General features: G+C 46.6%; 1 pseudogene across 1 annotated transcript; it reads left to right on the top strand.

The window, feature by feature from the left end:
* Nucleotides 1-11,718: 11,718 nt before the first annotated feature.
* On the top strand, nucleotides 11,719-17,328 carry LOC311100764 (nuclear nucleic acid-binding protein C1D-like; annotated as a pseudogene). The gene is made up of 6 exons: nucleotides 11,719-11,737; nucleotides 12,256-12,336; nucleotides 14,657-14,721; nucleotides 15,730-15,796; nucleotides 15,954-16,002; nucleotides 16,932-17,328. The product of its transcript is annotated as a nuclear nucleic acid-binding protein C1D-like (transcript).
* Nucleotides 17,329-25,722: the final 8,394 nt, after the last annotated feature.

The following is a 25,722-nucleotide window of genomic DNA, read 5'->3' as shown; positions in this document are numbered from 1 at the left end:
TGCTCCAGGCCTTGTTGTAAAAACAGGGCTGCCTCCTTCTCCACAGCCTCTGAGCCAGACCTGTGAAGAACCTGCCGACACACACACACACACACACTAACACACACACACAAACACACATACACGCATACACACACACACACACACACACACGTTTATGAGTTGCCTACCCCTGGCAATGTGACCAATAGGGCCGACCCAAGTCTTCCTGCTTGCCACAGACTGTCTTAGACCGTTGAGCTAAAGCCAGGGCCTTAGCTTGAGGAGTTAAAGCAAGTCTGGTTTACCTGCATACTACAATGTGTGCTGACCTAAGTGCGGGATGTGAGGGCCGCAGGGCCAGTCCAGTTTCCTCCTCTGCAACACCAGCATAAGCCCCACATGGAGGTTGTACTCCCAGAAGTCCTGGTTCAGCGACCAGGCGTCCAGGTACTTCAGCAGGGCCCGGTGGATACAGCTCTCCTCGTCCCCCACGCCCGCACTGCCATCCTGGGTTACAAGGGGAGGAAGGTCAACCCCCAGTCTGGGTCTGCACCACAGTGCTCCAACGTAGTCTTGGAACTAACTGATCATTCTGTTCTGTAATGCGTGTGAATGGGGGCTGTTCCTCCGAGAGCCAGCCAGGATCTGTGATCTCTGTGCCAGTCTTCTTTACTCTGTCTAAGATCAATGAGCGATAGATCAAAGCTGTTCGGACGCCCTTCACAGGCTGTTCAAATGTCACACGTCAGCTGGCCCCTCATCCATTGGAAGCCTCTCTGACGTTATAGAGATACATAGATTAATCTCAAAATGGTCCCAACCTAGTCCCTGACACTAGAATATCAGTCACAGCAGAATCATCACACATGTAGTGTCATTACATTGGCTTAATACAGTGGTATTCAATGTCAGGGTTGCGACCCCTAGTGTTAATTTTTTTTCATGCCCCTTTTTTTGGAGAAAGATTATTAGACCAATAAATTGTTTTGAGTAAATGTATTTATTGGTTCTCTTATTGCTAAGAGAGATGAAAATGTAATGAATTGAAGGTTATCGGTTGATATTTTGGAGAATTTGTGTACGTTTGTTATTTTCAGATTTTAAGGTTGTGTCATTACATTTGGGGTGGGGTTGTTGTCGCTAGCAATTCTGGCTAGCAAAAAAAATAAAAAGGGGGTCCCTGCTGAAAACGTTTCAATAACACTTTCTCAATATACATCTTTGTAATTGTATGTATTGCGTCTCTGACCTTGCCTGCCTTCTTGGAGAGGAAGATGAACAGGGTCTGGATGTAGTCTGCCTTGCCCGACTGGCCCTGCTCTTTCAGCTGGCGGTACTCTGTGTCCAGGGCCTGTAGCTGGTTCTCCATGGTAGGCGTTCCAGTACTCTGTGTCCAGGGCCTGTAGCTGGTTCTCCATGGTAGGCGTTCCAGTACTCTGTGTCCAGGGCCTGTAGCTGGTTCTCCATGGTAGGCGTTCCAGTACTCTGTGTCCAGGGCCTGTAGCTGGTTCTCCATGGTAGGCGTTCCAGTACTCTGTGTCCAGGGCCTGTAGCTGGTTCTCCATGGTAGGCGTTCCAGTACTCTGTGTCCAGGGCCTGTAGCTGGTTCTCCATGGTAGGCGTTCCAGTACTCTGTGTCCAGGGCCTGTAGCTGGTTCTCCATGGTAGGCGTTCCAGTACTCTGTGTCCAGGGCCTGTAGCTGGTTCTCCATGGTAGGCGTTCCAGGGAGGCCGTGCAGCTTACACACAGCCAGGATGTCATCATGACGCGCCGTGGACTTGGCACTGCTCAGGTCCTCAACGTCCCCATAAGAAGAAATGTACCGAGTCATACACTTATTCAAATTGGTCATGTTCTGGAGCGTCCCGTGTAGCTCAGTTGGTAGAGCGTGGCGTTTGCAACGCCAGGGTTGTGGTTTCGTTTCCCACGGGGGGGGGGCAGTATGAAAAATGTATGCACTCACTAACTGTAAGTCGCTCTGGATAAGAGCATCTGCTAAATGACTACAATGTAAAATGAGTAAAGGGTGTATTATAAGGGAACAGGGGTTGGTAGGTTATTTTCTAAATGTAATTCATTAGTTACTAGTTCCCTGTCCAAAATGTATAAGTAATGTAACTTTTGGATGACCTAAACTAAGTAGTGTAATCTGATTACTTTCAGTTACCTTTGGATTACTTTCCCTTTAAGAGGCATTAGAAGACAAAAAGGATCCATTACATTTTAGTCATTTAGCAGACGCTCTTATCCAGAGCGACTTACAGTTAGTGAGTGCATACATTTTCATCTTGGCCCCCCGTGGGAAACGAACCCACAACCCTGGCGTTGCAAGCGCCATGCTCTACCAACTGAGCTACACGTGACGGTGTGTCATCATAATGGTCTCTGACTCGCTCAGGTGGAACAAACCTAAACTGGTGTCTTTTTTTCAATGCTGAATTGAATGTCGTTGAGAAAACAGAAAGGTGTCGATGTATTTTTTCACAAACATCCTTTCTGAATTTAAAATGTCATCCAAGAAGTAATCATGTAGTTTTTCAAAAGTATCTGTAATCCGATTACAATATTTTTGCCAGTAACGTAACGGATTACAGTTAGTTTTTTTTGTAATCGGATTACATGTAATCCGTTACTCCCCAACCCTGTAAGGGAATAACACATATTTCTCCTATAGTAATGTACCGTTTAATCACAGCCCCTGCGATAAGACCAGCGTCCTGTCCAGGGGCTGTACATCAAGCTGCGTCACGCTACAGAATTAGGAGATAGGCATCTGCCCTATGGGCCGTTCCGGCATGGACAGGGCTTACTTACTTTCCTCCTCAGTCCGTACATCTCTGCTGCATAGTGTTGCTCCTCCACGACCTGCCCCAGGAGGAAGTGGAGTCTGGGGTCACGGCCCCAGGAGGAAGTGGAGTCTGGGGTCTCTGGGCTTGATGGCTGAGGCGTAGTGGACAGCAGCCTGCCCCAGGAGGAAGTGGAGTCTGGGGTCACGGCCCCAGGAGGAAGTGGAGTCTGGGGTCACGGCCCCAGGAGGAAGTGGAGTCTGGGGTCACGGCCCCAGGAGGAAGTGGAGTCTGGGGTCACGGCCCCAGGAGGAAGTGGAGTCTGGGGTCTCTGGGCTTGATGGCTGAGGCGTAGTGGACAGCAGCCAGCCCCAGGAGGAAGTGGAGTCTGGGGTCTCTGGGCTTGATGGCTGAGGCGTAGTGGACAGAAGCCAGCCCCAGGAGGAAGTGGAGTCTGGGGTCTCTGAGCTTGATGTCTGAGGCGTAGTGGACAGCAGCCTGCCCCAGGAGGAAGTGGAGTCTGGGGTCTCTGGGCTTGATGGCTGAGGCGTAGTGGACAGCAGCCTGCCCCAGGAGGAAGTGGAGTCTGGGGTCTCTGGGCTTGATGGCTGAGGCGTAGTGGACAGCAGCCTGCCCCAGGAGGAAGTGGAGTCTGGGGTCTCTGGGCTTGATGGCTGAGGCGTAGTGGACAGAAGCCTGCCCCAGGAGGAAGTGGAGTCTGGGGTCACGGCCCCAGGAGGAAGTGGAGTCTGGGGTCTCTGGGCTTGATGGCTGAGGCGTAGTGGACAGCAGCCTGCCCCAGGAGGAAGTGGAGTCTGGGGTCTCTGGGCTTGATGGCTGAGGCGTAGTGGACAGCAGCCACGACCCCAGGAGGAAGTGGAGTCTGGGGTCTCTGGGCTTGATGGCTGAGGCGTAGTGGACAGCAGCCACGACCCCAGGAGGAAGTGGAGTCTGGGGTCTCTGGGCTTGATGGCTGAGGCGTAGTGGACAGCAGCCACGACCCCAGGAGGAAGTGGAGTCTGGGGTCACGGCCCCAGGAGGAAGTGGAGTCTGGGGTCACGGCCCCAGGAGGAAGTGGAGTCTGGGGTCTCTGGGCTTGATGGTTGAGGCGTAGTGGACAGCAGCCTGCCCCAGGAGGAAGTGGAGTCTGGGGTCTCTGGGCTTGATGGCTGAGGCGTAGTGGACAGCAGCCTGCCCCAGGAGGAAGTGGAGTCTGGGGTCACGGCCCCAGGAGGAAGTGGAGTCTGGGGTCTCTGGGCTTGATGGCTGAGGCGTAGTGGACAGCAGCCGGCCCCAGGAGGAAGTGGAGTCTGGGGTCTCTGGGCTTGATGGCTGAGGCGTAGTGGACAGCAGCCTGCCCCAGGAGGAAGTGGAGTCTGGGGTCACGGCCCCAGGAGGAAGTGGAGTCTGGGGTCTCTGGGCTTGATGGCTGAGGCGTAGTGGACAGAACCCTGCCCCAGGAGGAAGTGGAGTCTGGGGTCACGGCCCCAGGAGGAAGTGGAGTCTGGGGTCTCTGGGCTTGATGGCTGAGGCGTGGTGGACAGCAGCCACGACCCCAGGAGGAAGTGGAGTCTGGGGTCTCTGGGCTTGATGGCTGAGGCGTAGTGGACAGCAGCCTGCCCCAGGAGGAAGTGGAGTCTGGGGTCTCTGGGCTTGATGGCTGAGGCGTAGTGGACAGCAGCCTGCCCCAGACAGTCCAAAGGAGACTGACCATCCTCATACTGCAGCGGGTCACCTGGGTAGGTCCGGTACACACACACACACACACACACACACACACACACACACACACACAGGCACACGCACACACAGGCACACGCACAAACATGATGAGGAAAAGGGTATTCTGTGCCAGCCTCAGTTTTACTTTACATTTACATTTAAGTCATTTAGCAGACGCTCTTATCCAGAGCGACTTACAAATTGGTGCATTCAACTTAGGATAGCCAGTGGGACAACCACATCTTGATCACAGTAAGTACATTTCTTCAAACAAGCAGCTGTGAGCAAAGTCAGTGCAATCAGGGACAACTACATCTCGATCACAATAAGTACATTTCTTTAAACAAGTCAGTGCTAGCAGGTGAAATAAGTCAGGTGTTAGTTTAGACAAAAGACAGTGGTAGTAAAGGGGGGGTAGAAGGATTACTATTATACTATTCCAGGTATTCCTTAAAGAGGTAGGGTTTCAAGTGTCTCCGGAAGGTGGTCAGTGACTCCGCTGTCCTGGCGTCGTGGGGGAGCTTGTTCCACCATTGGGGTGCCAGAGCAGCGAACAGTTTTGACTGGGCTGAGCGGGAACTGTGCTTCCGTAGAGGTAGGGGGGCTAGCAGGCCAGAGGTGGATGAACGTAGTGCCCTCGTTTGGGTGTAGGGTCTGATCAGAGCCTGAAGGTAAGGAGGTGCCGTTCCCCTCACAGCTCCGTAGGCAAGCACCATGGTTTTGTAGTAGATGCGAGCTTCAACTGGAAGCCAGTGGAGTGTGCGGAGGAGCGGGGTGACGTGAGAGAACTTGGGAAGGTTGAACACCAGACGGGCTGCAGCGTTCTGGATAAGTTGTAGGGGTTTAATGGCACAGGCAGGGAGCCCAGCCAACAGCGAGTTGCAGTAATCCAGACGGGAGATGACAAGTGCCTGGATTAGGACCTGTGCCGCTTTCTGCACTCTGGGAGGAGGACACAACGGAGTTGTCAACCGTGATGGCGAGATCATGGAGCGGGCAGTCCTTCCCCGGGAGGAAGAGCAGCTCCGTCTTGCCGAGGTTCAGTTTGATTTGGTGATCCGACATCCACACTGATATGTCTGCCAGACTTTCACTTATGAAAGATCGCCTGCATCTTTTTGCATGAAATATTCAATGGGTGTAAATTGCCTCTGCAATATCAACCCTTATCTGTCACTTTACATTGATGTCAGGCCCTTTGCATCCCAGAGGAAAGAGTTTCTATTCTAACACACACGAGGGAAGTATCGCCGCCACTCTAGAAGAATCTAAGCCTCCCTAACTACGGCTTCATAGCCCTGACATACCAAAGGGTCGTTTCACCTCAAAAAACACAAGAAAGAGGATTTTAACACCCTATAAGATTAGCATTGTTTAATTATAATAATAATAATAATAATAATAATAATAACAGAAGGAACAGCACCATCTAGTGGTCAGAACCTGGAAATATCAGGATGTAAGATGGGACATAAACCTAACAACTTCAATGACTAATTTCTCTGAACAGGGGGGGGGGAACATCACCAAATTCACTGAGAATACATTACATAGGATGAAGAAACAATACTCCGAGCCACCCCTCCATACTACTTGTCAGACATAGAGAACTGATACTGTCTACTGGTTGTTGGGGTGGGATTGGTGTGGGGTGTGGGGCGTCCGTGGGTGTCTTTTGAACATTTCTTTGGATTCCTCATGTCTTACTCATTGTTAGAAAAAGGTTTGGTCCAAATCAGATGTTAGGTAATATATTTATTGAATATTATATTAATCCTATAGATTAAAATGGCCAATGTGCGTGCAATCATTTAGCTTAATTTCTCAGAGATCAAATGATATTTCAACAAAATAATGTTGCAGGAATGCTAATCTTATCTGTTTCTAACTACAGAAAAGATTTCAGAACAATCTGAGATGGTTGGTGTCATAGCTTGCTGAAATGACATGGCCACATTTTCTAAATGAAAAATCAACATGATTGAAAAGAGGTAGCTGATGCATGTTTCCAATAATTCTTGCACATTGAACTCTGAAAGACCCTTTACTGTTCCTCATTCAAGACCAACCGGAAGACTGTTAAGGTGGCTTTGAATTGTTTTGGAATTACATCCCTTTTCATTCTGGTTTTCTTCCAGGTCGCCGAACCTAACTCTCTTTCACAGAGTCTGTATATTTCAACACTTTACCTCATACAGACACACCTCTTGTTCTCAAGTTTGTGAGGATTAGATTTCAGAATGAGGACCAACGAGTCCTATTCAACGCTTCTCTGATGACACTTCTCAGATTCAGTGATTAGTCAGGCACAAGTGGACAAAAAAATGACAAACAGTAACTTGAGTGTCCCCGCATCATGTCAGGGTAAGCCCCTTGACGCTAATGCTAACTAGCCTCTCTTCATGTATTTTTCAATAAGCAAGGCTAATCCACTATGCAAACGCTAACTAGCCTCTCTTCGTGTATTTTTCAATGGGAAAGGCTAATCCGGTATGCTCACAGGGGTTCAGTTTAGCTGCGTTGAATGGAAACTCTTACCGACCTGGTTTGGGCAGACGCTCTCTGTAGAGTTTCAGATTGTCCTGGGCCAGGGCACATAGATTATCGACATTATCCTGTCCTGTTGCCTTTTGTAGTCTCTTCTCCCAGTTACGTACCTGTGGAGAACAAAGGAAACATCCTCACTGATGCAGAATGAATGATGCCTCATCCGCAACACATTAGCAGAGAATCTATCTAATGAGATGGACAAAAGTTTGAACAATCTTAGCAACAACGATGATAGCAAATAGAGCAAGATATCCAAACTAGGCAATGCGTTGCAATATTTCAGTTCTCTGTAGGACATAAATTATGTAAATACCTTCGTATCAGTGAGTAATCCATAACTGGAGTGTTGCACTGTAACTGCATAGCTTTAGGCATTTTCAAAGTCTATGCCTCTATCATAGGTAACCATTTGTAAAGCTTTCTCATTACCTCCAAGGTGTGTTTGGTCTCTATCTCTAAGCAGGTTGAGGATGCAAAATGCTTCTTGTACCAGCTTGTCTCAGTGACTTCCTGAAAGAAAGGTACATTGAAAGCTGAAATCCACATAAGAGGAAACGGTGCTACTGTTCAACCCAGCACATTTGTTATTGTTTTTGTTTCGATGAAGCGGAAGAGGAGGAGAGGAGGATCCAGCATCGTGTTAAAAACAACGTGCAGTACATACTCTGCTGTTCTACTGCGCATGCAATGATGTCAGAGGGGGGTAAAAAACTGTGTAAGTTGTTTGAAGTAACTTCTTTGTTGTTGTAATACCTCAAACGGACGTGACAGTTTCACCATTACGTATTCCAGCATTAAGATTGCATTTAGTAAGGGTTAGATATTTCACACAAACATGCAATGCGGCAAGTTTGATTAGGGATGGTCATTTGGTTAGAGCACTTCGAACTATTGGCTGATGTTAAAGCATGAGAAGAGCCTAGATCGATGGCTGTGATTTTAGCCCTCTGCACACACGTGCGCGCACACACACACACACATGCGCGCACACACACACACACACACACACACACACACACACACACACACACACACACTGGTCAATGTTTCATGCTGACCTTTTGGTCCAGGTCCGCTGAGGGTTTGTGTGGACGACACTCCAGTTGCATGTGACCCCACTTCAGCCAGTTTCATCACACTCTCACATCCTCTCTTAAACAGAGACATGCCATGATTAATGACAAACACACAGTAGCTGTGGTTTCATCTATAACTGCTGATTAGCTTATATTGATATGAGTGAAATTTGAACATTACAACATTCCTTCAATATAAGAAATAATCATATTTGAGAAAGTAATCATCTTGTTGGCTTGTAAGTGACAGTGTACCTCGGTATGCAAAGAAACACTTGACCAGGGCGGAGGACATGGCCTTGTCCAGGTCGTGTTCCAGAACCTTCCAGCTGTCTCCGAGGGGACACTCCTTTAGCGGGTCGACCTTTGACCTTCTCACCAGCATGTCAATGCAGGGGGCTGAGAACAAGTGCTGTGGATCACTGCAGAAAACAGTGTCAGAGTCTCAATTGATGAGAAAGAATCCATGCACATTGATAAATAACCTGAGATCAGGGCCCGTATCCATAAAGCTTATCAGAGTAGGAGTGCTGATCTGGGATCAGTTTTGCCTTTCAGATAATATTGAATAAGATTTTATAAACAGGGGGGGACTTGATCCTACATCAGCACTACTCTGAGATTCTGTGTGACTATGGGCCCTAAAGAGTAGGAGACCTGGGGTTGAACCTGGTTGATCACACATCTGGACCTTCGAAGCCAGTTCCACTGCTATTTTCTTAATTCTTCCCCTTATCAGGGACTAATTCAGTGGGGTGCCACTAATTATCAGGTAGAACAGAACACCAGCAGTACTCCGGACCTCCAGGGTGTGATTAGAACACCCCTGCTATAGAAACTTTACCTCTGGTTGATGGAGATGGGTCTGTAGAGGGCGGTCAGAGTGACAGGACACTCATAGTAGACCTGCTCTTTCACATCACTGAAAGCCACAGCCATGGGAATCTGCTCTCGCGTCACCAGCACATAGTAAATCTGGGAGTGGTTTTTGAAAGACACACTCTTTAAATCCATCAGGAATCACTGAATAGTTTATGTATCATTATATCTAAAGTAGAAAGATTGACCAAAAATGTCCATACAAATGTTGCCAATACTGTAAGTCTGTGTAATTGTCTTACCTGAGAATTGCTGCCATCTGCCGATAAGACCTTGATACTGACGACAGTTTCTCCAACATTCAATGGAGAAGGTTTGGAATCACTTTCTTCATTCACTGAAACGTTCATGTTTTTAATCAGGAACCTTCGGCAGTATGGTCACCCGAGTTACAGTGGAAATAAACTGTGCCTAAATGAAAAGATTGCCAGGTTGAAAAAAAAAAAACTGCATATTATATAAGTAATAGAATAAGTCATGAGAATAGAATAGATACTTTATTTTCATATATATTTTTTAATGCATACCCACTCACTTGAGTAATCATAGATGTTTGCAGAAAATGCAGGTTGTAATTGAACGTTTCCTTCAATGGTCAGGTCACTCAACTCCGCAGTCCTCGCAGACCGTTTGGTGACCTCAATGCAATATTTCTTGGAGGTCCCATCCTCGGCTACCAACTCTATTTCAACCAAATTCAATCCATCATTCAGTTTGATGGACTTTGAGCCATCACCACAAAGCTGAAAATATTTAAATGTATTGATTTGCAAGAGCATGAAGAACAGATGATGTCGTGCGTAGTACACAGTGTAGAATATCTTACAGTATTAAAAAATATTCGCATCCCAAAAAACTTTACTTTGTTGAAACTTACGATTTTATAACAGGCTCCGCAGTCACTTGTGCGCAGGTCCAATGTAACCTGGTTGACGTTGCTTGCAACAGTAACTTTGTAAGTTGTTACATCTGCTTTGAACGCAGGCTGCAACTTCTGTCCCGAAATAGCAAGCTTCTCCAAATCACAATTGTCCATTTTATTTGTATTTTTTTTTTTTTTTTTAAAGCTGTTTGAAACTGTTGCAACTTTTTTATTCTAGGATTTCTGTAACCATGGAAACAAGCTCGTTTCGCTCTCTGTCCAGCGCTCAAACGCTATTAAAAGGCTGATACGTCCCGTTTATTATGCCATTGCCAACTAAATTAATCACATTCTTCTAACTTCACTGTTAAAATAGCCAGCATGGCCCTTCACGATATGCGCTTGAGCGCTTGAATGTAGTTTGCTGCACCGGCACGTCTGACGAAACAGATTCACGGCAGCTGGCGGAAGCGGATGATGAAGTGGAATCAGAATACAATGGAGGTAGAATCAAGGAGAATTGGAGTAATGCTCAAAAGTAATGGAAAACGGAGAAAAATAGGGTACAGTGATTAGAATGACCCTTCGTATCTAGTAGGAGAACGGTTTGTTAATAAGGAGCAGCAGAATACCAATCTTGAAGAAACCATTTGAGTTATCCGGACTGGAGTGCTGGGGAAAGTGAAGGATGTGAGGATCACTAGAGGAGGACTTGTTCAGATGTTTTGTGATTCAGCCGATCAGAAGGAAAGTGCGTTGTGTCGTAATCCATTTGATCAGTTTGAAGTGTTGTGTGTGTAGCTTCGGAACAGGGCAACCCCTTAACGGGGTTATATCTGACGTTTCGTGGGACTTTGATTTGGAAGAGATGGAATAGTTTGGATTGTGATTGAAGCACGTCGGATGAATCGAGTGGTGAATGGGGAAAAAGTGAATAGTTTATCTATTCTTTTGTTTTTTTTAATGGAGTCTCTCCCTAATGAAGTGCGGTTAGGGTATATTAACTACAGAGTTAGAGCATTTTCCCAAGAACAATGCAGTGTGAGCATTGTAAAGCTTTTGGTCATGTAGAAAGTGTTTGCAGAAGGGAGAAGCCGAGATGTACAAGACGTGGAAAATATCATATTATGTGTTATAAAAGTGAAGAAAATGTGACATGTTGTAATTGAGGTGGGAATCATGAAGCCACTTCTTCTGAATGCCCCACAAGGGTAAAAGTCAGGGTTGTACAGAGCATTTCATATACAGAAGCTGTGAAAAGGGTTGAGGGTTTGAATGTTGCACCAGAAGAGTCCATGGTAGTGGATAGTCCTTCACTGCAGGCTGCAGGGGTTGTCTTACACCAAGAGGATCCTGACAATTTAAAGGTTAAAAAGGTGTGGCCTTTATTGTAATGGTGATAATGGAGAAAATATCTAGGAAGATTGAAATCATTGTGATTGCGGCCGAGCGGTTCCTGTGGCTGAAAGATTTCACAGCTAAGGAGTTACAATTTGATTTGATTTGATTTAACATGGAATATTAGCAAAAGCCTGAGAAAGGAGATATGGAGAACTAAAAGGAGGAAGAAGTGGGAGTTTTGTTTGTTTTTGGCAATGTACCATTTTTATTAGGGTGGATTGTTAGAATAATTATTAAGTATGGATTTTTTTGTTGTTGTTGTTTTTTTGGGAGGGGTATCAAACCGTCCAGTTGGTGGCGGCAATACAACTTTTGGATGTAGTCCGCCATAAACCCACATAAGAAGAAGAAGTTGTTTTCTGCACGCCAACAAAGTAGAGCGTGTTGAGCTCATCGAGAGGCGAAATACAAAACATAGACGACAATGTTGACTTTGATGTACTTCCGGTAGGACTACAACGTGTGTGTGGAGAAACAGGTAGGTAGCTTCACATTATTGCAATAACTAGCTACAATAACAAACTATCCAAACAATGAGTAGTTAACGAAGTGTTCCGAATGACTTTGTGATTGACTGAAATAATACGTTTTCTCTGAGCCGTAGCTAGCTGTTCAGAATCCTTGCAGGAATGCTAGCTAGCTAGCCAGCCAAGCTATCTATCATCATGCAAGGCTAACGGGGCAATTCGGGGTACAATGCATTTCTCATTCCTGGATTGAGGTATATTTACTGAGCCATATTTCGCGCCAATTCTGCGGTGTCTTAATCTACACAGGAAGCCTGGCCTCGGATCTACTGGCTACATGCATGTCTATTTTAGCCAATGATGATCTATTTGTCTCTTCCTCTCTGTTTTAGCTGCATCAAAGATGGTGGTATAAATATATGCTGCAATTGAGTTGTCATGGTATAGTTAAAATTAGTAGCTAGCTAGCTACCTACCGTTTCTAGTGTCTACCATGTCTAACGTTAATTTACTTTCTCAATCTCCCCAGACAACATGGCAGAGGACATCCCTGTGGAAGACTACCCTACTGAGATTGAGGAGCAGCTCACGGGGTTTGAGCAGGGGCGGTGTGTTCATTAGGGCGATATGGGCGACGCACTGCCAAACGGGAAAAGGAAGGGATTTTTTTTCTAATCAATTATATCACGGCAACAGTAGTTATCAGTGTTGTAATCTAGACGTCTGATCTGCCACTAAATGTCCAATCAGGCTAAAGTCGTGCTTCAAATGGCCCTGCCCCTTTTGGGGCGATTTCAGTCAGGTTGAAAATCGCCCCAGAAGTTTCTCATAGACTCTCATGTAAAATCTTTTTTTTTCAAATATCAGAGCTTTCAATACAATCTCTATGGGTTCCGGGAGGGCTTGCACTTACGCGCTTTCGTCATACGTAACATAACCATGAACGTAACTAAGAAAAGAGCGGGTAGCAGCGTCAATCAATTCACGTACTACTGTCAAGATGGCTAGCGTTCAGTGCAACTCGATTGTCTCTTTGAAAGAAGTTCCTTTTTGTCGGCGAACAAATCAAGATAAATTGGCAACGAAACAATTAGGACCTCCCAGACCAAATTTAATAATTCAACAGGTTTCTACTAAAGGGGGAAAGTCCTACACCCGAGGATCAAAAGCTCCTGCTTGCTTGTTGTGAATTATGCTCAGGTGCACATATTTCCAATTCAACCATGAGGCCTTTTTGAAGCAAGTAATGTGTATATCAGAATTATTTAGTTAAACTTAGCAGCACCTCATCATTCTGGTTTGGTCTTCGTTGTGTAAAGCCAAGATGCCCAGACCACACTAGGTCAAGCCTCACTTGTTCATTCCCCTATTTGGGACAACGTTACTCTGCTTTTATTAAGTAGCACTTTGGTCATATCCTACATTCCACAAAATGTAGTTGTAAAGATCCACTTCAGTGTTGCCAGATCTCGCGAGACAAATAAGCAACCAGGCCTGTGGGGAAAAAAAGCCAAAAACAAGCAACTTTTTCTACGGAGCCCCACTAGGTTCTGGGAAGAGAGAAATCAACTGTGTGCATGTTTTTACAATCCGTGGGTACAGATTGTCAATTTTACATCCATGTGGACAGATTAGTCAACTGTGCGCAGTTTTGCAAAACTGTACACACTGTAGTTTATTTATTCCCCCCCCCCCCCCCCTGAGCTTCAGGACAATGACTACAATAAGGAGTTAAACCACCTTTTTAACATTATTTTACATTAGAAAACTGATGGGATATCAAATATAGACTGATGTACCAAGTACATTATATACACAGTAACTTCTGATAATGAAAATTTGCACACACAAATAAATATCATCCTGAATTCACATATTCTTTATTTATTATTGCAGGGACTGCAGAAGATCCCATTTTTAAATAACTATAACCCATTAACAGGAGAAATTAACCCGCGACGGGTTGAATCCATTCTTTTACTTTTTTCTCTTTCTCCCAGTCTTTGTTATATTTCTTCCCGTGTTTCGCCCACTTTGCCCCCGGGGCATTTGTTCCTCCAAAAACTCTCCTACAGTCCAGTTACTCACCATCAGTTGCGACTCGCACGTATTTTCATTTTAAACGTCACTCACTGACGTTTTCCTAAACAGAAAATAACAGATTGACCTGCTCTGCCTCTGATTGGCTAGTACTCGTTGCCATCTGGGTCAGAGCCAATTAGAAGCAGGATGTGGGTGGGAAAAAAACTCTGCCCTCTCCTGTGTGTATGGGGAAAGGGGAGGGACAGAGGGAACAGGCAAGACTGCTTGACAACTTACTATGGAGCTGGGAACAAGCCCAAATAAGCAACTACACTTTAGAAACAAGCCCAAAAAAAACGCGACCCGCGACTACCAATATTTGTAAGCGACTTTACAGAAAAACAAGCCCAAAGTCGCTTATAATAAGCGGACTTGGCATCCACTTCTCTCAACAATTTGTCTACTTGTTATTGCCATGCTGTTACTATTTATTGTGTAAGTGTGGATTTCTCTTTTACTCTTAAACAATATTTGGCTGCACTACCATTGAAATGTTGTAAATGTGGTAAAAGCTCTTGTTGATCCTGCAATCTGAACAAATACCAAGATGCTGTATTTTCAGCTGATATTTCATTTGTTTATGGAAATGCATATTGTTTATGCAGTGTTGAGGAATGTGAAAGAACACCCTTGATTATTTTTACTGTGATAACTTATTTTGCTTTTCTAAGCCAACACTTTTGAGATCAGTCAATAAATGCTTCTGGTATTGACTTATATGCTGCCCCTGTCTTCATGTTGTTGCTGGACATATCTTTTTTTAAATGTGTGTAGGTCACCTAAATCATCAGAAAAATTGCCCCCCCTGAGAATTTTTTCAGGAGCCGCCACTGGGTTTGAGTCATCAGTCGATGCTGTCAACAACATGGTGCAGACCATCATATCTATGCCAAGAAATGAGCTGGTACAACGGGTAAGTAGTGATCAGCCAGTCGGTGACAGACAGGATAGAATTTTTGTATTTTGTATTTTTGTATTTAACCTTTATTTAACTAGGCAAGTCAGTTAAGAACAAATTCTTATTTACAATGACGGCCTACACCGGCCAAACCCGGACGACGCTGGGCCAATTGTGCGCCGCCCTATGGGACTCCCAATCACGGCCGGTTGTGATACAGCCTGGAATCGAACCAGGGGGGTCTGTAGTGACGCCTCAAGCACTGAGATGCAGTGCCTTAGACCGCTGTGCCTTGGTATTGAGTGTTATCTGAAGTGTTGGGGTGTATTCATTATGTCTTGCAACGGAAACCGTTTACAGTTTATGAACCAGACAGCGCAAACGAAACTGGGAGGGACCTACCTGAATTTGCCCAATAGAAACTCTAGTTTTCGTTTTCTGTTTGGAGTAAACGGTTTCTGTCGCAAAGCGTTTTTTGCAACAGACAAAACGTTTTGCAACAGAATCGGCGTAATGAATACACCCCTGATTATTGGGAGTGTCACTCTGAGTCAGTCAACAGAAGGGTAATGTTCAGGCCTCTGCTGTCCCAGGAGGTTTTATTACACTGAACCGGGGTGGACAGAGCTAGGGCCTGACGCAAAACCGCCGAAGGCGGAGCGCCCTGCTCAAATCCAACAGTAATCTACAGAGCCGGGTCATATTGTCAATAAGGAAGCATGATGCATGCTTCAGAAACGGGCTACAACATGTATTTTCTGTAAATATATATATATATGTTTGAATTCTTAAACTAGTTTTCCTTGGGAAGGAAGATAAAGCCCATTTGGAAACAGGGAACACTAACGCATTACTCCACGTGCTTTACCTAGGCTACATCCCAGCTCACACCAACGGGGGGGGGGGGGCAGCCTGGTTACAAAACAAATGCAGTCACTTTTAACCTGGTGCAAACTCTGCCTACCTGTCGAACTGGGCGAGCGAAAACGAACCCTCTCAATGTGTCTCTTGCTTTCTTGATAGCTGGATCTTCTGGAACAAGCCAAGCTGGACCTGACGTCTGCATATAGCCTCAACTCTCTTTTCTGGAGTAAGTGTGCTATATTTGTCTGCACGCAAAGCCAGGTTAATGTTGTAAAATTCTATCTAGTCTGCTTGAAAAAAAATTATGTAAAGATGATTACATGACTGTCACCACAACACTCCCCATGCTAAATTAGTATAATTCTTGTTTTGTTGTTTTAAAGCGTACTTGGTCACACAAGGAATAAACCCCAAACAATCAAGCAAGAGTTGGTAAGATATTTTCATTTTTACCCTGAAGAGAATTCCACTCATGAAGTTTTTTCCGGATATCCAGATAGTCGTCTTAAGTGCCGCTTGCTTGCAGCAGTGCGATGGGCAGAGGCTGGTGAGTTTTACACGGGGGGGAGAGAGAGAGAGAGAGAGAGCCATACAGACTCACGCTAGTTAAACAAAGTTGTAGATTCCACAGGTTATCTCCGAGCCCTTTTTATTTAGGAGCATCAGTGCGCCTAGAAAAATTAAGGATTTATTACCTCAAATATTTGTAATTGTGCTCCTACATTTCTCTGTGTGCGCCTACATTTTTCAACTTGGGTGCACACGTGAGCGTAGAGCCCTGTATCTTATCATCTCGTCTGGTAGTGCCTGTCTTGACTGCATCAAATTGATGTAAAGAATATAGCCAGCTACGTTAGCTAGCGACCGAGGCTAATTGAGGCTGTTTTCCTACTCTCCTTGTCCTTGTCTACAACAACTCCGTTCAGATGAAACAGCAGCCTACCGGATGGTTGCTCGTCATGGCAGCCTGCTCCTTCTCATTTAACTAACTTCATTACGTAATTTTATTTCCATTTTGCGTTGATTAGAGATCTCCCACGTTGCTGAGCCACTGACTGTAGAAAGTGCCACTTTGATTGGACTTTTTATGGGGCGCACGTAATTAAAACTACACTGATAAGTTAATTGAATTAAGAATTTTAAATGTCATGGTATATCCATGTGTGTAGCAATGTCACATAGATAATTGTATTTATTTTAGACAAAGCGTTAAAATAGGCCTATGATTAAAAAAAAGAACAAAGAATACTAACGTCTGTTCGAATAACCGTGCCCATCCCTGCTGCTAAGTGACATATGTAATATTTTTTAAATCATAAGGTTATTTCTAAGTGCTTTATTTTCTTGTCACCTGACTGTAGGAGAGGATCAGGACGTATATGAACCGTGTGAAGGAGATCACTGACAGGAGGAAAGTGGCCCGTCTGGACAAAGCAGCAGCGTCTCGCTTCCTCAGGAACGCCCTGTGGGAACCTGAGGGGGAGGGGGGGGGGGAGGGGGGGAGGGGGGGGGTCAAAGGGCACGCCAGGTCATGCCCCCCAGCACACACCAGGTCGGGGCAAGCACACACCAGGTCGGGGCAAGCACACACCAGGTCGGGGCAAGCACACACCAGGTCGGGGCAAGCACACACCAGGTCGGGGCAAGTACACACCAGGTCGGGGCAAGTACACACCAGGTCGGGGCAAGCACACACCAGGTCGGGGCAAGTACAAACGCTTTGATGGCCATCAGTCAAAAGGACCCAAACTCAGCTGAGAGGTGCAACACCAGGGGCTGGTTCCTCGCTGGCCTCTACCACGTTACCTTGGCCCCCTTTCTATCTGAAAGGACTGGATAGGTGAAAGCAGAGCATTATTACTTAATTAATGCGGACTATTGGAGTGCAAGTGACTTGAGTCACTGTTATTTTTTGTAATGCACACAAATGTTTGTGCACAAATAGAAGTTTACAAATGTTTAATTGTTTATTTGACAGTCTATGGATTCAATACAGTCATTTGGAGGAAAAGGCAGGAAATACACTTCAAACATTTTAAAGAAGTCCTCATCATAACATCAGACAAAATATCTCTATGACCAAAATGTTCTGCCAGTGCCAACCCTATTATGTTTGAACTGGATTGATTCATTTTAAATTCATTTGTTTAGGGGATGTAGCTCAGTTGGTAGAGCATGGCGTTTGCAACGCCAGGGTTGTGGGTTCGATAAAATAATGTATATGCTAACTGTAAGTCGCTCTGGATAAGAGCGTCTGCTAAATGACTAAAATGTAAATGTTTTATTTAGCCTGCTGTAATTAAGAATGCCTGTCTGGAAAAGGTCGCTGGTGATGGTCAATGCAGATCAGACATGTCGTAATGTTTAGTGAGTTGATCGTTGGGTTTGTTTGTTTGATTACTGTCTGTCTGTATTGGATCCATCTTGTATCTGTCAACTTCAATGAACAACTATAAAGCCTCCATTGATGTACAGTACTATTTTCCTGGAAGTTAATTTAGTAACTCCCTAAATAGCACCCTTCTTCTGTAGTTCCCTCTGGTTGCAGTTGAGATCTTTCTCTGCTTCTCTACGGGGAATAGGGTGCCATTTTGGACGCTGCCTCAGTCTTCATTTATTACATTCAGCAACAAATCACTTGGTCCATCTGATCAAGTTCTGGAAGTAGTTCCTGGTTCCCCAGGAATGATGTGTTTTCATCTTTTCCATATCTTTCTTCTTCTCACCGTGTCTGTCTGCCTTCCTGTCCTCCTGCCTGCCTGTCTCTCTGTCTGTATGTCTGTCCTCCTGTCTGTCTGTCCTCCTGCCTGTCTTGTCTGTCTCTCTGTCTGCCTGTCTGTCTGTCTGTCCGTGACCCAGATGACTAAAGTGACGTTTGTTTAGCAGAGTTTTCCTTCTTCCATCCCTTTACTTTCCCGCCGAATTGTTGATTCAGCATCTCAGCCCACCTCAGGAATGGTCCAGGTCGCATCCAAATGGTACCCTATTCTCTTTGTAGTGCACTACATTTGACCAGGGCCCAATAAGGAATAGGGTACCATTTGGAACGCACACCAGTCTGCTCATAGGGCCTTGAGTCCCTACCAGCATATAAAAATAAAAAATATGGATGACTTTATTTTGCCTCAGAAGTCCCACTCCATCCTTTCCAACCCTCCCACATGTGCTCAGTTTAGAAGACATTATTAGGTCACTAACCATGTTTTTCGCTAGAAGCAAATTTGAACAGACAAACGGCACATCAAACATTTACATTTTAGTCATTTAGCAGACGCTCTTATCCAGAGCGACTTACAGTTAGTGGATACATTTTCATACTAGCCCCCTGTGGGAAATGAACCCACAACCCTGGCGTTGCAAGCGCCATGCTCTACTAACTGAGCTACAGGGGATTGCCAAACGGCATGAGGTAACAAGCTCCATTCTGGTTCTGCTGTGTTTATTTACCCAGTCTGTTTGGTAGAAAGGAGCGCTAGGCTAGCTATACTGGCAGAGAGAAGGGAGCGCTAGGCTAACTGTACTGGCAGAGAGGAGGGAGCGCTAGGCTACCTATACTGGCAGAGAGGAGGGAGCGCTAGGCTAGCTGTTCTGTTCTGGCAGAGAGGAGGGAGCGCTAGGCTAGCTGTACTGGCAGAGAGGAGGGAGCGCTAGGCTAACTGTACTGGCAGAGAGGAGGGAGCGCTAGGCTAGCTGTACTGGCAGAGAGGAGGGAGCGCTAGGCTAGCTGTACTGGCAGAGAGGAGGGAGCGCTAGGCTAACTGTACTGTACTGGCAGAGAGGAGGGAGCGCTAGGCTAGCTGTACTGTACTGGCAGAGAGGAGGGAGCGCTAGGCTAGCTGTACTGTACTGGCAGAGAGGAGGGAGTGCTAGGCTAGCTGTTCTGTTCTGGCAGAGAGGAGGGAGCGCTAGGCTAGCTGTACTGGCAGAGAGGAGGGAGCGCTAGGCTAACTGTACTGGCAGAGAGGAGGGAGCGCTAGGCTAACTGTACTGGCAGAGAGGAGGGAGCGCTAGGCTAACTGTACTGGCAGAGAGGAGGGAGCGCTAGGCTAACTGTACTGGCAGAGAGGAGGGAGTGCTAGGCTAGCTGTACTGGCAGAGAGGAGGGAGCGCTAGGCTAGCTGTACTGTACTGGCAGAGAGGAGGGAGCGCTAGGCTAGCTGTACTGTACTGGCAGAGAGGAGGGAGTGCTAGGCTAGCTGTTCTGTTCTGGCAGAGAGGAGGGAGCGCTAGGCTAGCTGTACTGGCAGAGAGGAGGGAGCGCTAGGCTAACTGTACTGGCAGAGAGGAGGGAGCGCTAGGCTAACTGTACTGGCAGAGAGGAGGGAGCGCTAGGCTAACTGTACTGGCAGAGAGGAGGGAGCGCTAGGCTAACTGTACTGGCAGAGAGGAGGGAGCGCTAGGCTAACTGTACTGGCAGAGAGGAGGGAGCGCTAGGCTAACTGTACTGGCAGAGAGGAGGGAGCGCTAGGCTAACTGTACTGGCAGAGAGGAGGGAGCGCTAGGCTAGCTGTTCTGTTCTGGCAGAGAGGAGGGAGCGCTAGGCTAGCTGTACTGGCAGAGAGGAGGGAGCGCTAGGCTAACTGTACTGGCAGAGAGGAGGGAGCGCTAGGCTAACTGTACTGGCAGAGAGGAGGGAGCGCTAGGCTAACTGTACTGGCAGAGAGGAGGGAGCGCTAGGCTAACTGTACTGGCAGAGAGGAGGGAGCGCTAGGCTAACTGTACTGGCAGAGAGGAGGGAGCGCTAGGCTAGCTGTACTGGCAGAGAGGAGGGAGTGCTAGGCTAGCTGTACTGGCAGAGAGGAGGGAGCGCTAGGCTAACTGTACTGGCAGAGAGGAGGGAGCGCTAGGCTAACTGTTCTGGTAGAGAGGAGGGAGCGCTAGGCTACCTATACTGGCAGAGAGGAGGGAGCGCTAGGCTAACTGTACTGTACTGGCAGAGAGGAGGGAGCGCTAGGCTAGCTGTACTGGCAGAGAGGAGGGAGCGCTAGGCTAGCTGTACTGTTCTGGCAGAGAGGAGGGAGCGCTAGGCTAACTGTACTGTACTGGCAGAGAGGAGGGAGCGCTAGGCTAACTGTACTGGTACCACCACCACCATGCTTGACCTTTGGTATGATGTTCTTACTGTGGAATGCAGTGTTTGGTTTTCGCCAGACATAATGGGACCCATCTCGTCCAAAACATTGACTCAAGTTTGCCAAAAAGCACCTGGATGATCATCAAGACTCTTGGAAGAACGTTCTATGGACAGATGATTCAAAAGTATAACTTTTTGGACGACATGGTTCCAGTAATGCCTGGCGAAAACCAAACTCTGCATTCCACAGTAAGAACATCATACCAAAGATCAAGCATGGTGGTGGTGGTGTGATGGTTTGGGGATGCTTTGCTGCCTCAGGACCTGGACGACTTGCCTTAATAGAAGGAACCATGAATTCTGCTCTGTATCAGAGAATTCTACAGGAGAATGGGTGTTGCATAACTTTGTTTATGAAATAAATATGTAATTGTTGTGTTATTTGTTCACTTATGTTCCCTTTATCTAATATTAGGTTTTGGTTGAAGATCTGATAACATTCAGTATCACAAATATGCAAATGTAGAGAAAATTAGAAAGGGGGCAAATACTTTTTCACAGCACTGTATTTTATTTTAACCTTTCTTTTAACAGGGAAGACATATTGAGACCTACAGTATGTTTCTTTTACAACTGTAAACTGTATATACAACAAATATACACATTATACCCAACATATACAGTTGAAGTTGGAAGTTTACATACACTAAGGTTGGAGTCATTAAAACTCGTTTTTCAACCACTCCACAAATTTCTTGTTAACAAACTATAGTTTTGGCAAGTCGGTTAGGACATCTACTTTGTGCATGACACAAGTCATTTTTCCAACGATTGTTTACAGACAGATTATTTCACTGTATCACAATTCCAGTGGGTCAGACGTTTACATACACTAAGTTGACTGTGCATTTAAACAGCTTGGAAAATTATGTCATGGCTTTAGAAGCTTCTGATAGGCTAATTAAAGTTGTCTTTTTTAGTGAGCCAATTTACATTTTAGTCATTTCGCAGACGCTCTTATCCAGAGCGACTTACAATTAGTGAGTGAATACATTTTTCATACTGGCCACCCGTGGGAAACGAACCCACAACCCTTGCGTTGCAAGCGCCATGCTCTACCAACTGAGCTACATTTGAGTCAATTGGATGTGTACCTGTGGATGTATTTCAAGGCCTACCTTCAAACTCTCTTGGCCTACCTTCAAAGGCCTACCTTCAAACTCGCTTGACATCATGGGAAAATCAAAAGAAATCAGCCAAGACCTCAGACGTTTTTTTATAGACCTCCACAAGTCTGGTTCATCCTTGGGAGCAATTTCCAAACGCATGAAGGTACCACGTTCATCTGTACAAACAATAGTATGCAAGTATAAACACCATGGGACCACGCAGCCATCACGCTCAGGAAGGAGACGCGTTCTGTCTCCTAGAGATGAACGTACTTTGGTGCGAAAAGTGCAAATCAATCCCAGAACAACAGCAAAGGACCTTGTGAAGATGCTGGAGGAAACAGGTACAAAAGTATCTATAGCCACATTGATTTGTATTTGTATTTCATTTAGTGGACATACACAAAATTGTCCAAATTGGTGAAGTGAAATGAAAAAAATAACTTGTTTCAAAAAATTCAAAAAAATATATAACGGAAAAGTGGTGCTCTCCAAACTGGTCAAGGACAAAGTTGTGGATGAAGTACAGATCAGGGTTGGGTTATAAAAAAAAAAATCAGAAACTTTAAACATCCTACGGAGCACCATTAAATCCATTATTAACAAATGGAAAGAATATGGCACCACAACAAACCTGCCAAGAGAGGGCCGCCCACCAAAACTCACGGACCAGGCAAGGAGGGCATTAATCAGAGAGGCAACAAAGAGACCAAAGATAACCCTGAAGGAGCTGCAAAGCTCCACAGCGAAATTGGAGTATCTGTCCATAGGACCACTTTAAGCCGTAGACTCCACATAGCTGGGTTTTACGGAAGAGTGGCCAGAAAAAGGCCATTGCTTAAAGAAAAAAATAAGCAAACACGTTTGGTGTTCGCCAAAAGCCATGTGGGAGACTCCCCAAACAAATGGAAAAAGGTACTCTGGTCAGATGAGACTAAATTTCAGCTTTTTGGCCATCAAGGAAAACGCTATGTCTGGCGCAAACCCAACACCTCTCATCACCCCGAGAACACCATCCCCACAGTGAAGCATGGTGGTGGCAGCATCATGCTGTGGGGATGTTTTTCATCGGCAGGGACTGGGAAACTGGTCAGAATTGAAGGAAAGATGGATGGCGCTAAATACAGGGACATTCTTGAGGGAAAGCTGTTTCAGTCTGGGATGGAGGTTCACCTTCCAGCAGGACAATGACCCAAAGCATACTGCTAAAGCAACACTCGAGTGGTTTAAGGGGAAACATTTTAAATGTCTTGGAATGGCCTAGTCAAAGCCCAGACCTCAATGCAATTGAGAATCTGTGGTATGACTTAAAGATTGCTGTACACAAGCGGAACCCATCCAACTTGAAGGAGCTGGAGCAGTTTTGCCTTGAAGAATGGGCAAAAATCCCAGTGGCTAGATGTGCCAAGCTTATAGAGACATACCCCAAGAGACTTGCAGCTGTAATTGCTGCAAAAGGTGGCTCTACAAAGTATTGATTTTGGGGGGGGGGATAGTTATGCACGCTCAAGTTTTCTGTTTTTTTTGGTCTTAATTCTTGTTTGTTTTACCCAAAAAAATATTTTACGTCTTCAAAGTGGTAGGCATGTTGTGTAAATCAAATTATACAAACCTCCCCAAAATCAATTTTAATTCCAGGTTGTAAGGCAACAAAATAGAACAAATGCCAATAAATAAATTGGTCATTTAGCAGACGCTCTTATCCAGAGCGACTTACAGGAGCAATTAGGGTGAAGTGCCTTGCTCAAGGGCACATCGACAGATTTTTCACCTAGTCGGCTCGGGGATTAGAACCAGCGACCTTTCGGTTACTGGCACAACGCTCTTAACCACTAAGCTACCTGCCGCCCCTAGGGCCAAGGGGGGGGGTGAATACTTTCGCAAGCCACTGTAGGCAGTATTGAGAATAGGTATTAAACACTTTCCCGACAATTGAATCCTAGTAATTGAAAATATAATCTGGACCTTGTCTGCCTGTATCTTTATCTGCTGTCCTTTCAGTAACCCCGGTTCCTGAACTACTGAGCCCCAGTGGGTCTAGACAGCACTGTGGACAGAACAGGCAGGAGGGGTCCCGTCCACCTTGCATTTCTCCATAGACAACATGCGTAGCTACTAGCACTAGATGACAAAAGCTTAGTCAGATAATCCTCTTGTCAGCCATCTGCCCATGGCCTCCCCACTCTGTCCCTCTAAACCAGGGCACTAGCAGTCAGCCATCTGCCCATGGCCGCCACTCTGTCCCTCTAAACCAGGGCACTAGCAGTCAGCCATCTGCCCATGGCCGCCCCACTCTGTCCTCTAAACCAGGGCACTAGCAGTCAGCCATCTGCCCATGGCCGCCCCACTCTGTCCCTCTAAACCAGGGCACTAGCAGTCAGCCATCGCCCATGGCCGCCCCACTCTGTCCTCTAAACCAGGGCACTAGCAGTCAGCCATCTGCCCATGGCCGCCCCACTCTGTCCCTCTAAACCAGGGCACTAGCAGTCAGCCATCTGCCCATGGCCGCCCCACTCTGTCCCTCTAAACCAGGGCACTAGCAGTCAGCCATCTGCCCATGGCCGCCCCACTCTGTCCCTCTAAACCAGGGCACTAGCAGTCAGCCATCTGCCCATGGCCGCCCCACTCTGTCCCTCTAAACCAGGGCACTAGCAGTCAGCCATCTGCCATGGCGCCCCACTCTGTCCCTCTAAACCAGGGCACTAGCAGTCAGCCATCTGCCCATGGCCGCCCCACTCTGTCCCTCTAAACCAGGGCACTAGCAGTCAGCCATCTGCCCATGGCCGCCCCACTCTGTCCCTCTAAACCAGGCCGCAGTCAGCCATCTGCCCATGGCCGCCCCACTCTGTCCTCTAAACCAGGGCACTAGCAGTCAGCCATCTGCCCATGGCCGCCCCACTCTGTCCCTCTAAACAGGGCACTAGCAGTCAGCCATCTGCCCATGGCCGCCCCACTCTGTCCCTCTAAACCAGGGCACTAGCAGTCAGCCATCTGCCCATGGCCGCCCCACTCTGTCCCTCTAAACCAGGGCACTAGCAGTCAGCCATCTGCCCATGGCCGCCCCACTCTGTCCCTCTAAACCAGGGCACTAGCAGTCAGCCATCTGCCCATGGCCGCCCCACTCTGTCCCTCTAAACCAGGGCACTAGCAGTCAGCCATCTGCCCATGGCCGCCCCACTCTGTCCCTCTAAACCAGGGCACTAGCAGTCAGCCATCTGCCCATGGCCGCCCCACTCTGTCCCTCTAAACCAGGGCACTAGCAGTCAGCCATCTGCCCATGGCCGCCCCACTCTGTCCCTCTAAACCAGGGCACTAGCAGTCAGCCATCTGCCCATGGCCGCCCCACTCTGTCCCTCTAAACCAGGGCACTAGCAGTCAGCCATCGCCCATGGCCGCCCCACTCTGTCCCCTCTAAACCAGGGCACTAGCAGTCAGCCATCTGCCCATGGCCGCCCCACTCTGTCCCTCTAAACCAGGGCACTAGCAGTCAGCCATCTGCCCATGCCGCCCACTCTGTCCCTCTAAACCAGGGCACTAGCAGTCAGCCATCTCCCATGCGCCCCACTCTGTCCCTCTAACCAGGGCACTAGCAGTCTCAGCCCATCTGCCCATGGCCGCCCCACTCTGTCCCTCTAAACCAGGGCACTAGCAACAGCTGTTAACATCAGTAACTAGCCAGGTGCTTTATTAGAAAAACTGATAGGCCTACATTTGCTGCAGCGGCTGCTTGAGTCGACTTTTTAATCTTTTAAATCACAGCAAATACTATTTATCATGATATGTACATTATGATATGGTATGATTTTACGGGATATGCTCGATATCTGTACATAAGAATGTTAGGCTTACAGATGGTTTACAACGCCCGATGAGCGTCTCCTCACGACTGCTGTCGACATCTGTTTCCTC

Source organism: Coregonus lavaretus (genome assembly GCF_964263955.1).
Source record: "Coregonus lavaretus genome assembly, chromosome: 25".
Lineage (NCBI taxonomy): Eukaryota > Metazoa > Chordata > Actinopteri > Salmoniformes > Salmonidae > Coregonus > Coregonus lavaretus.
This window is presented reverse-complemented; position numbering and strand designations above follow the sequence as displayed.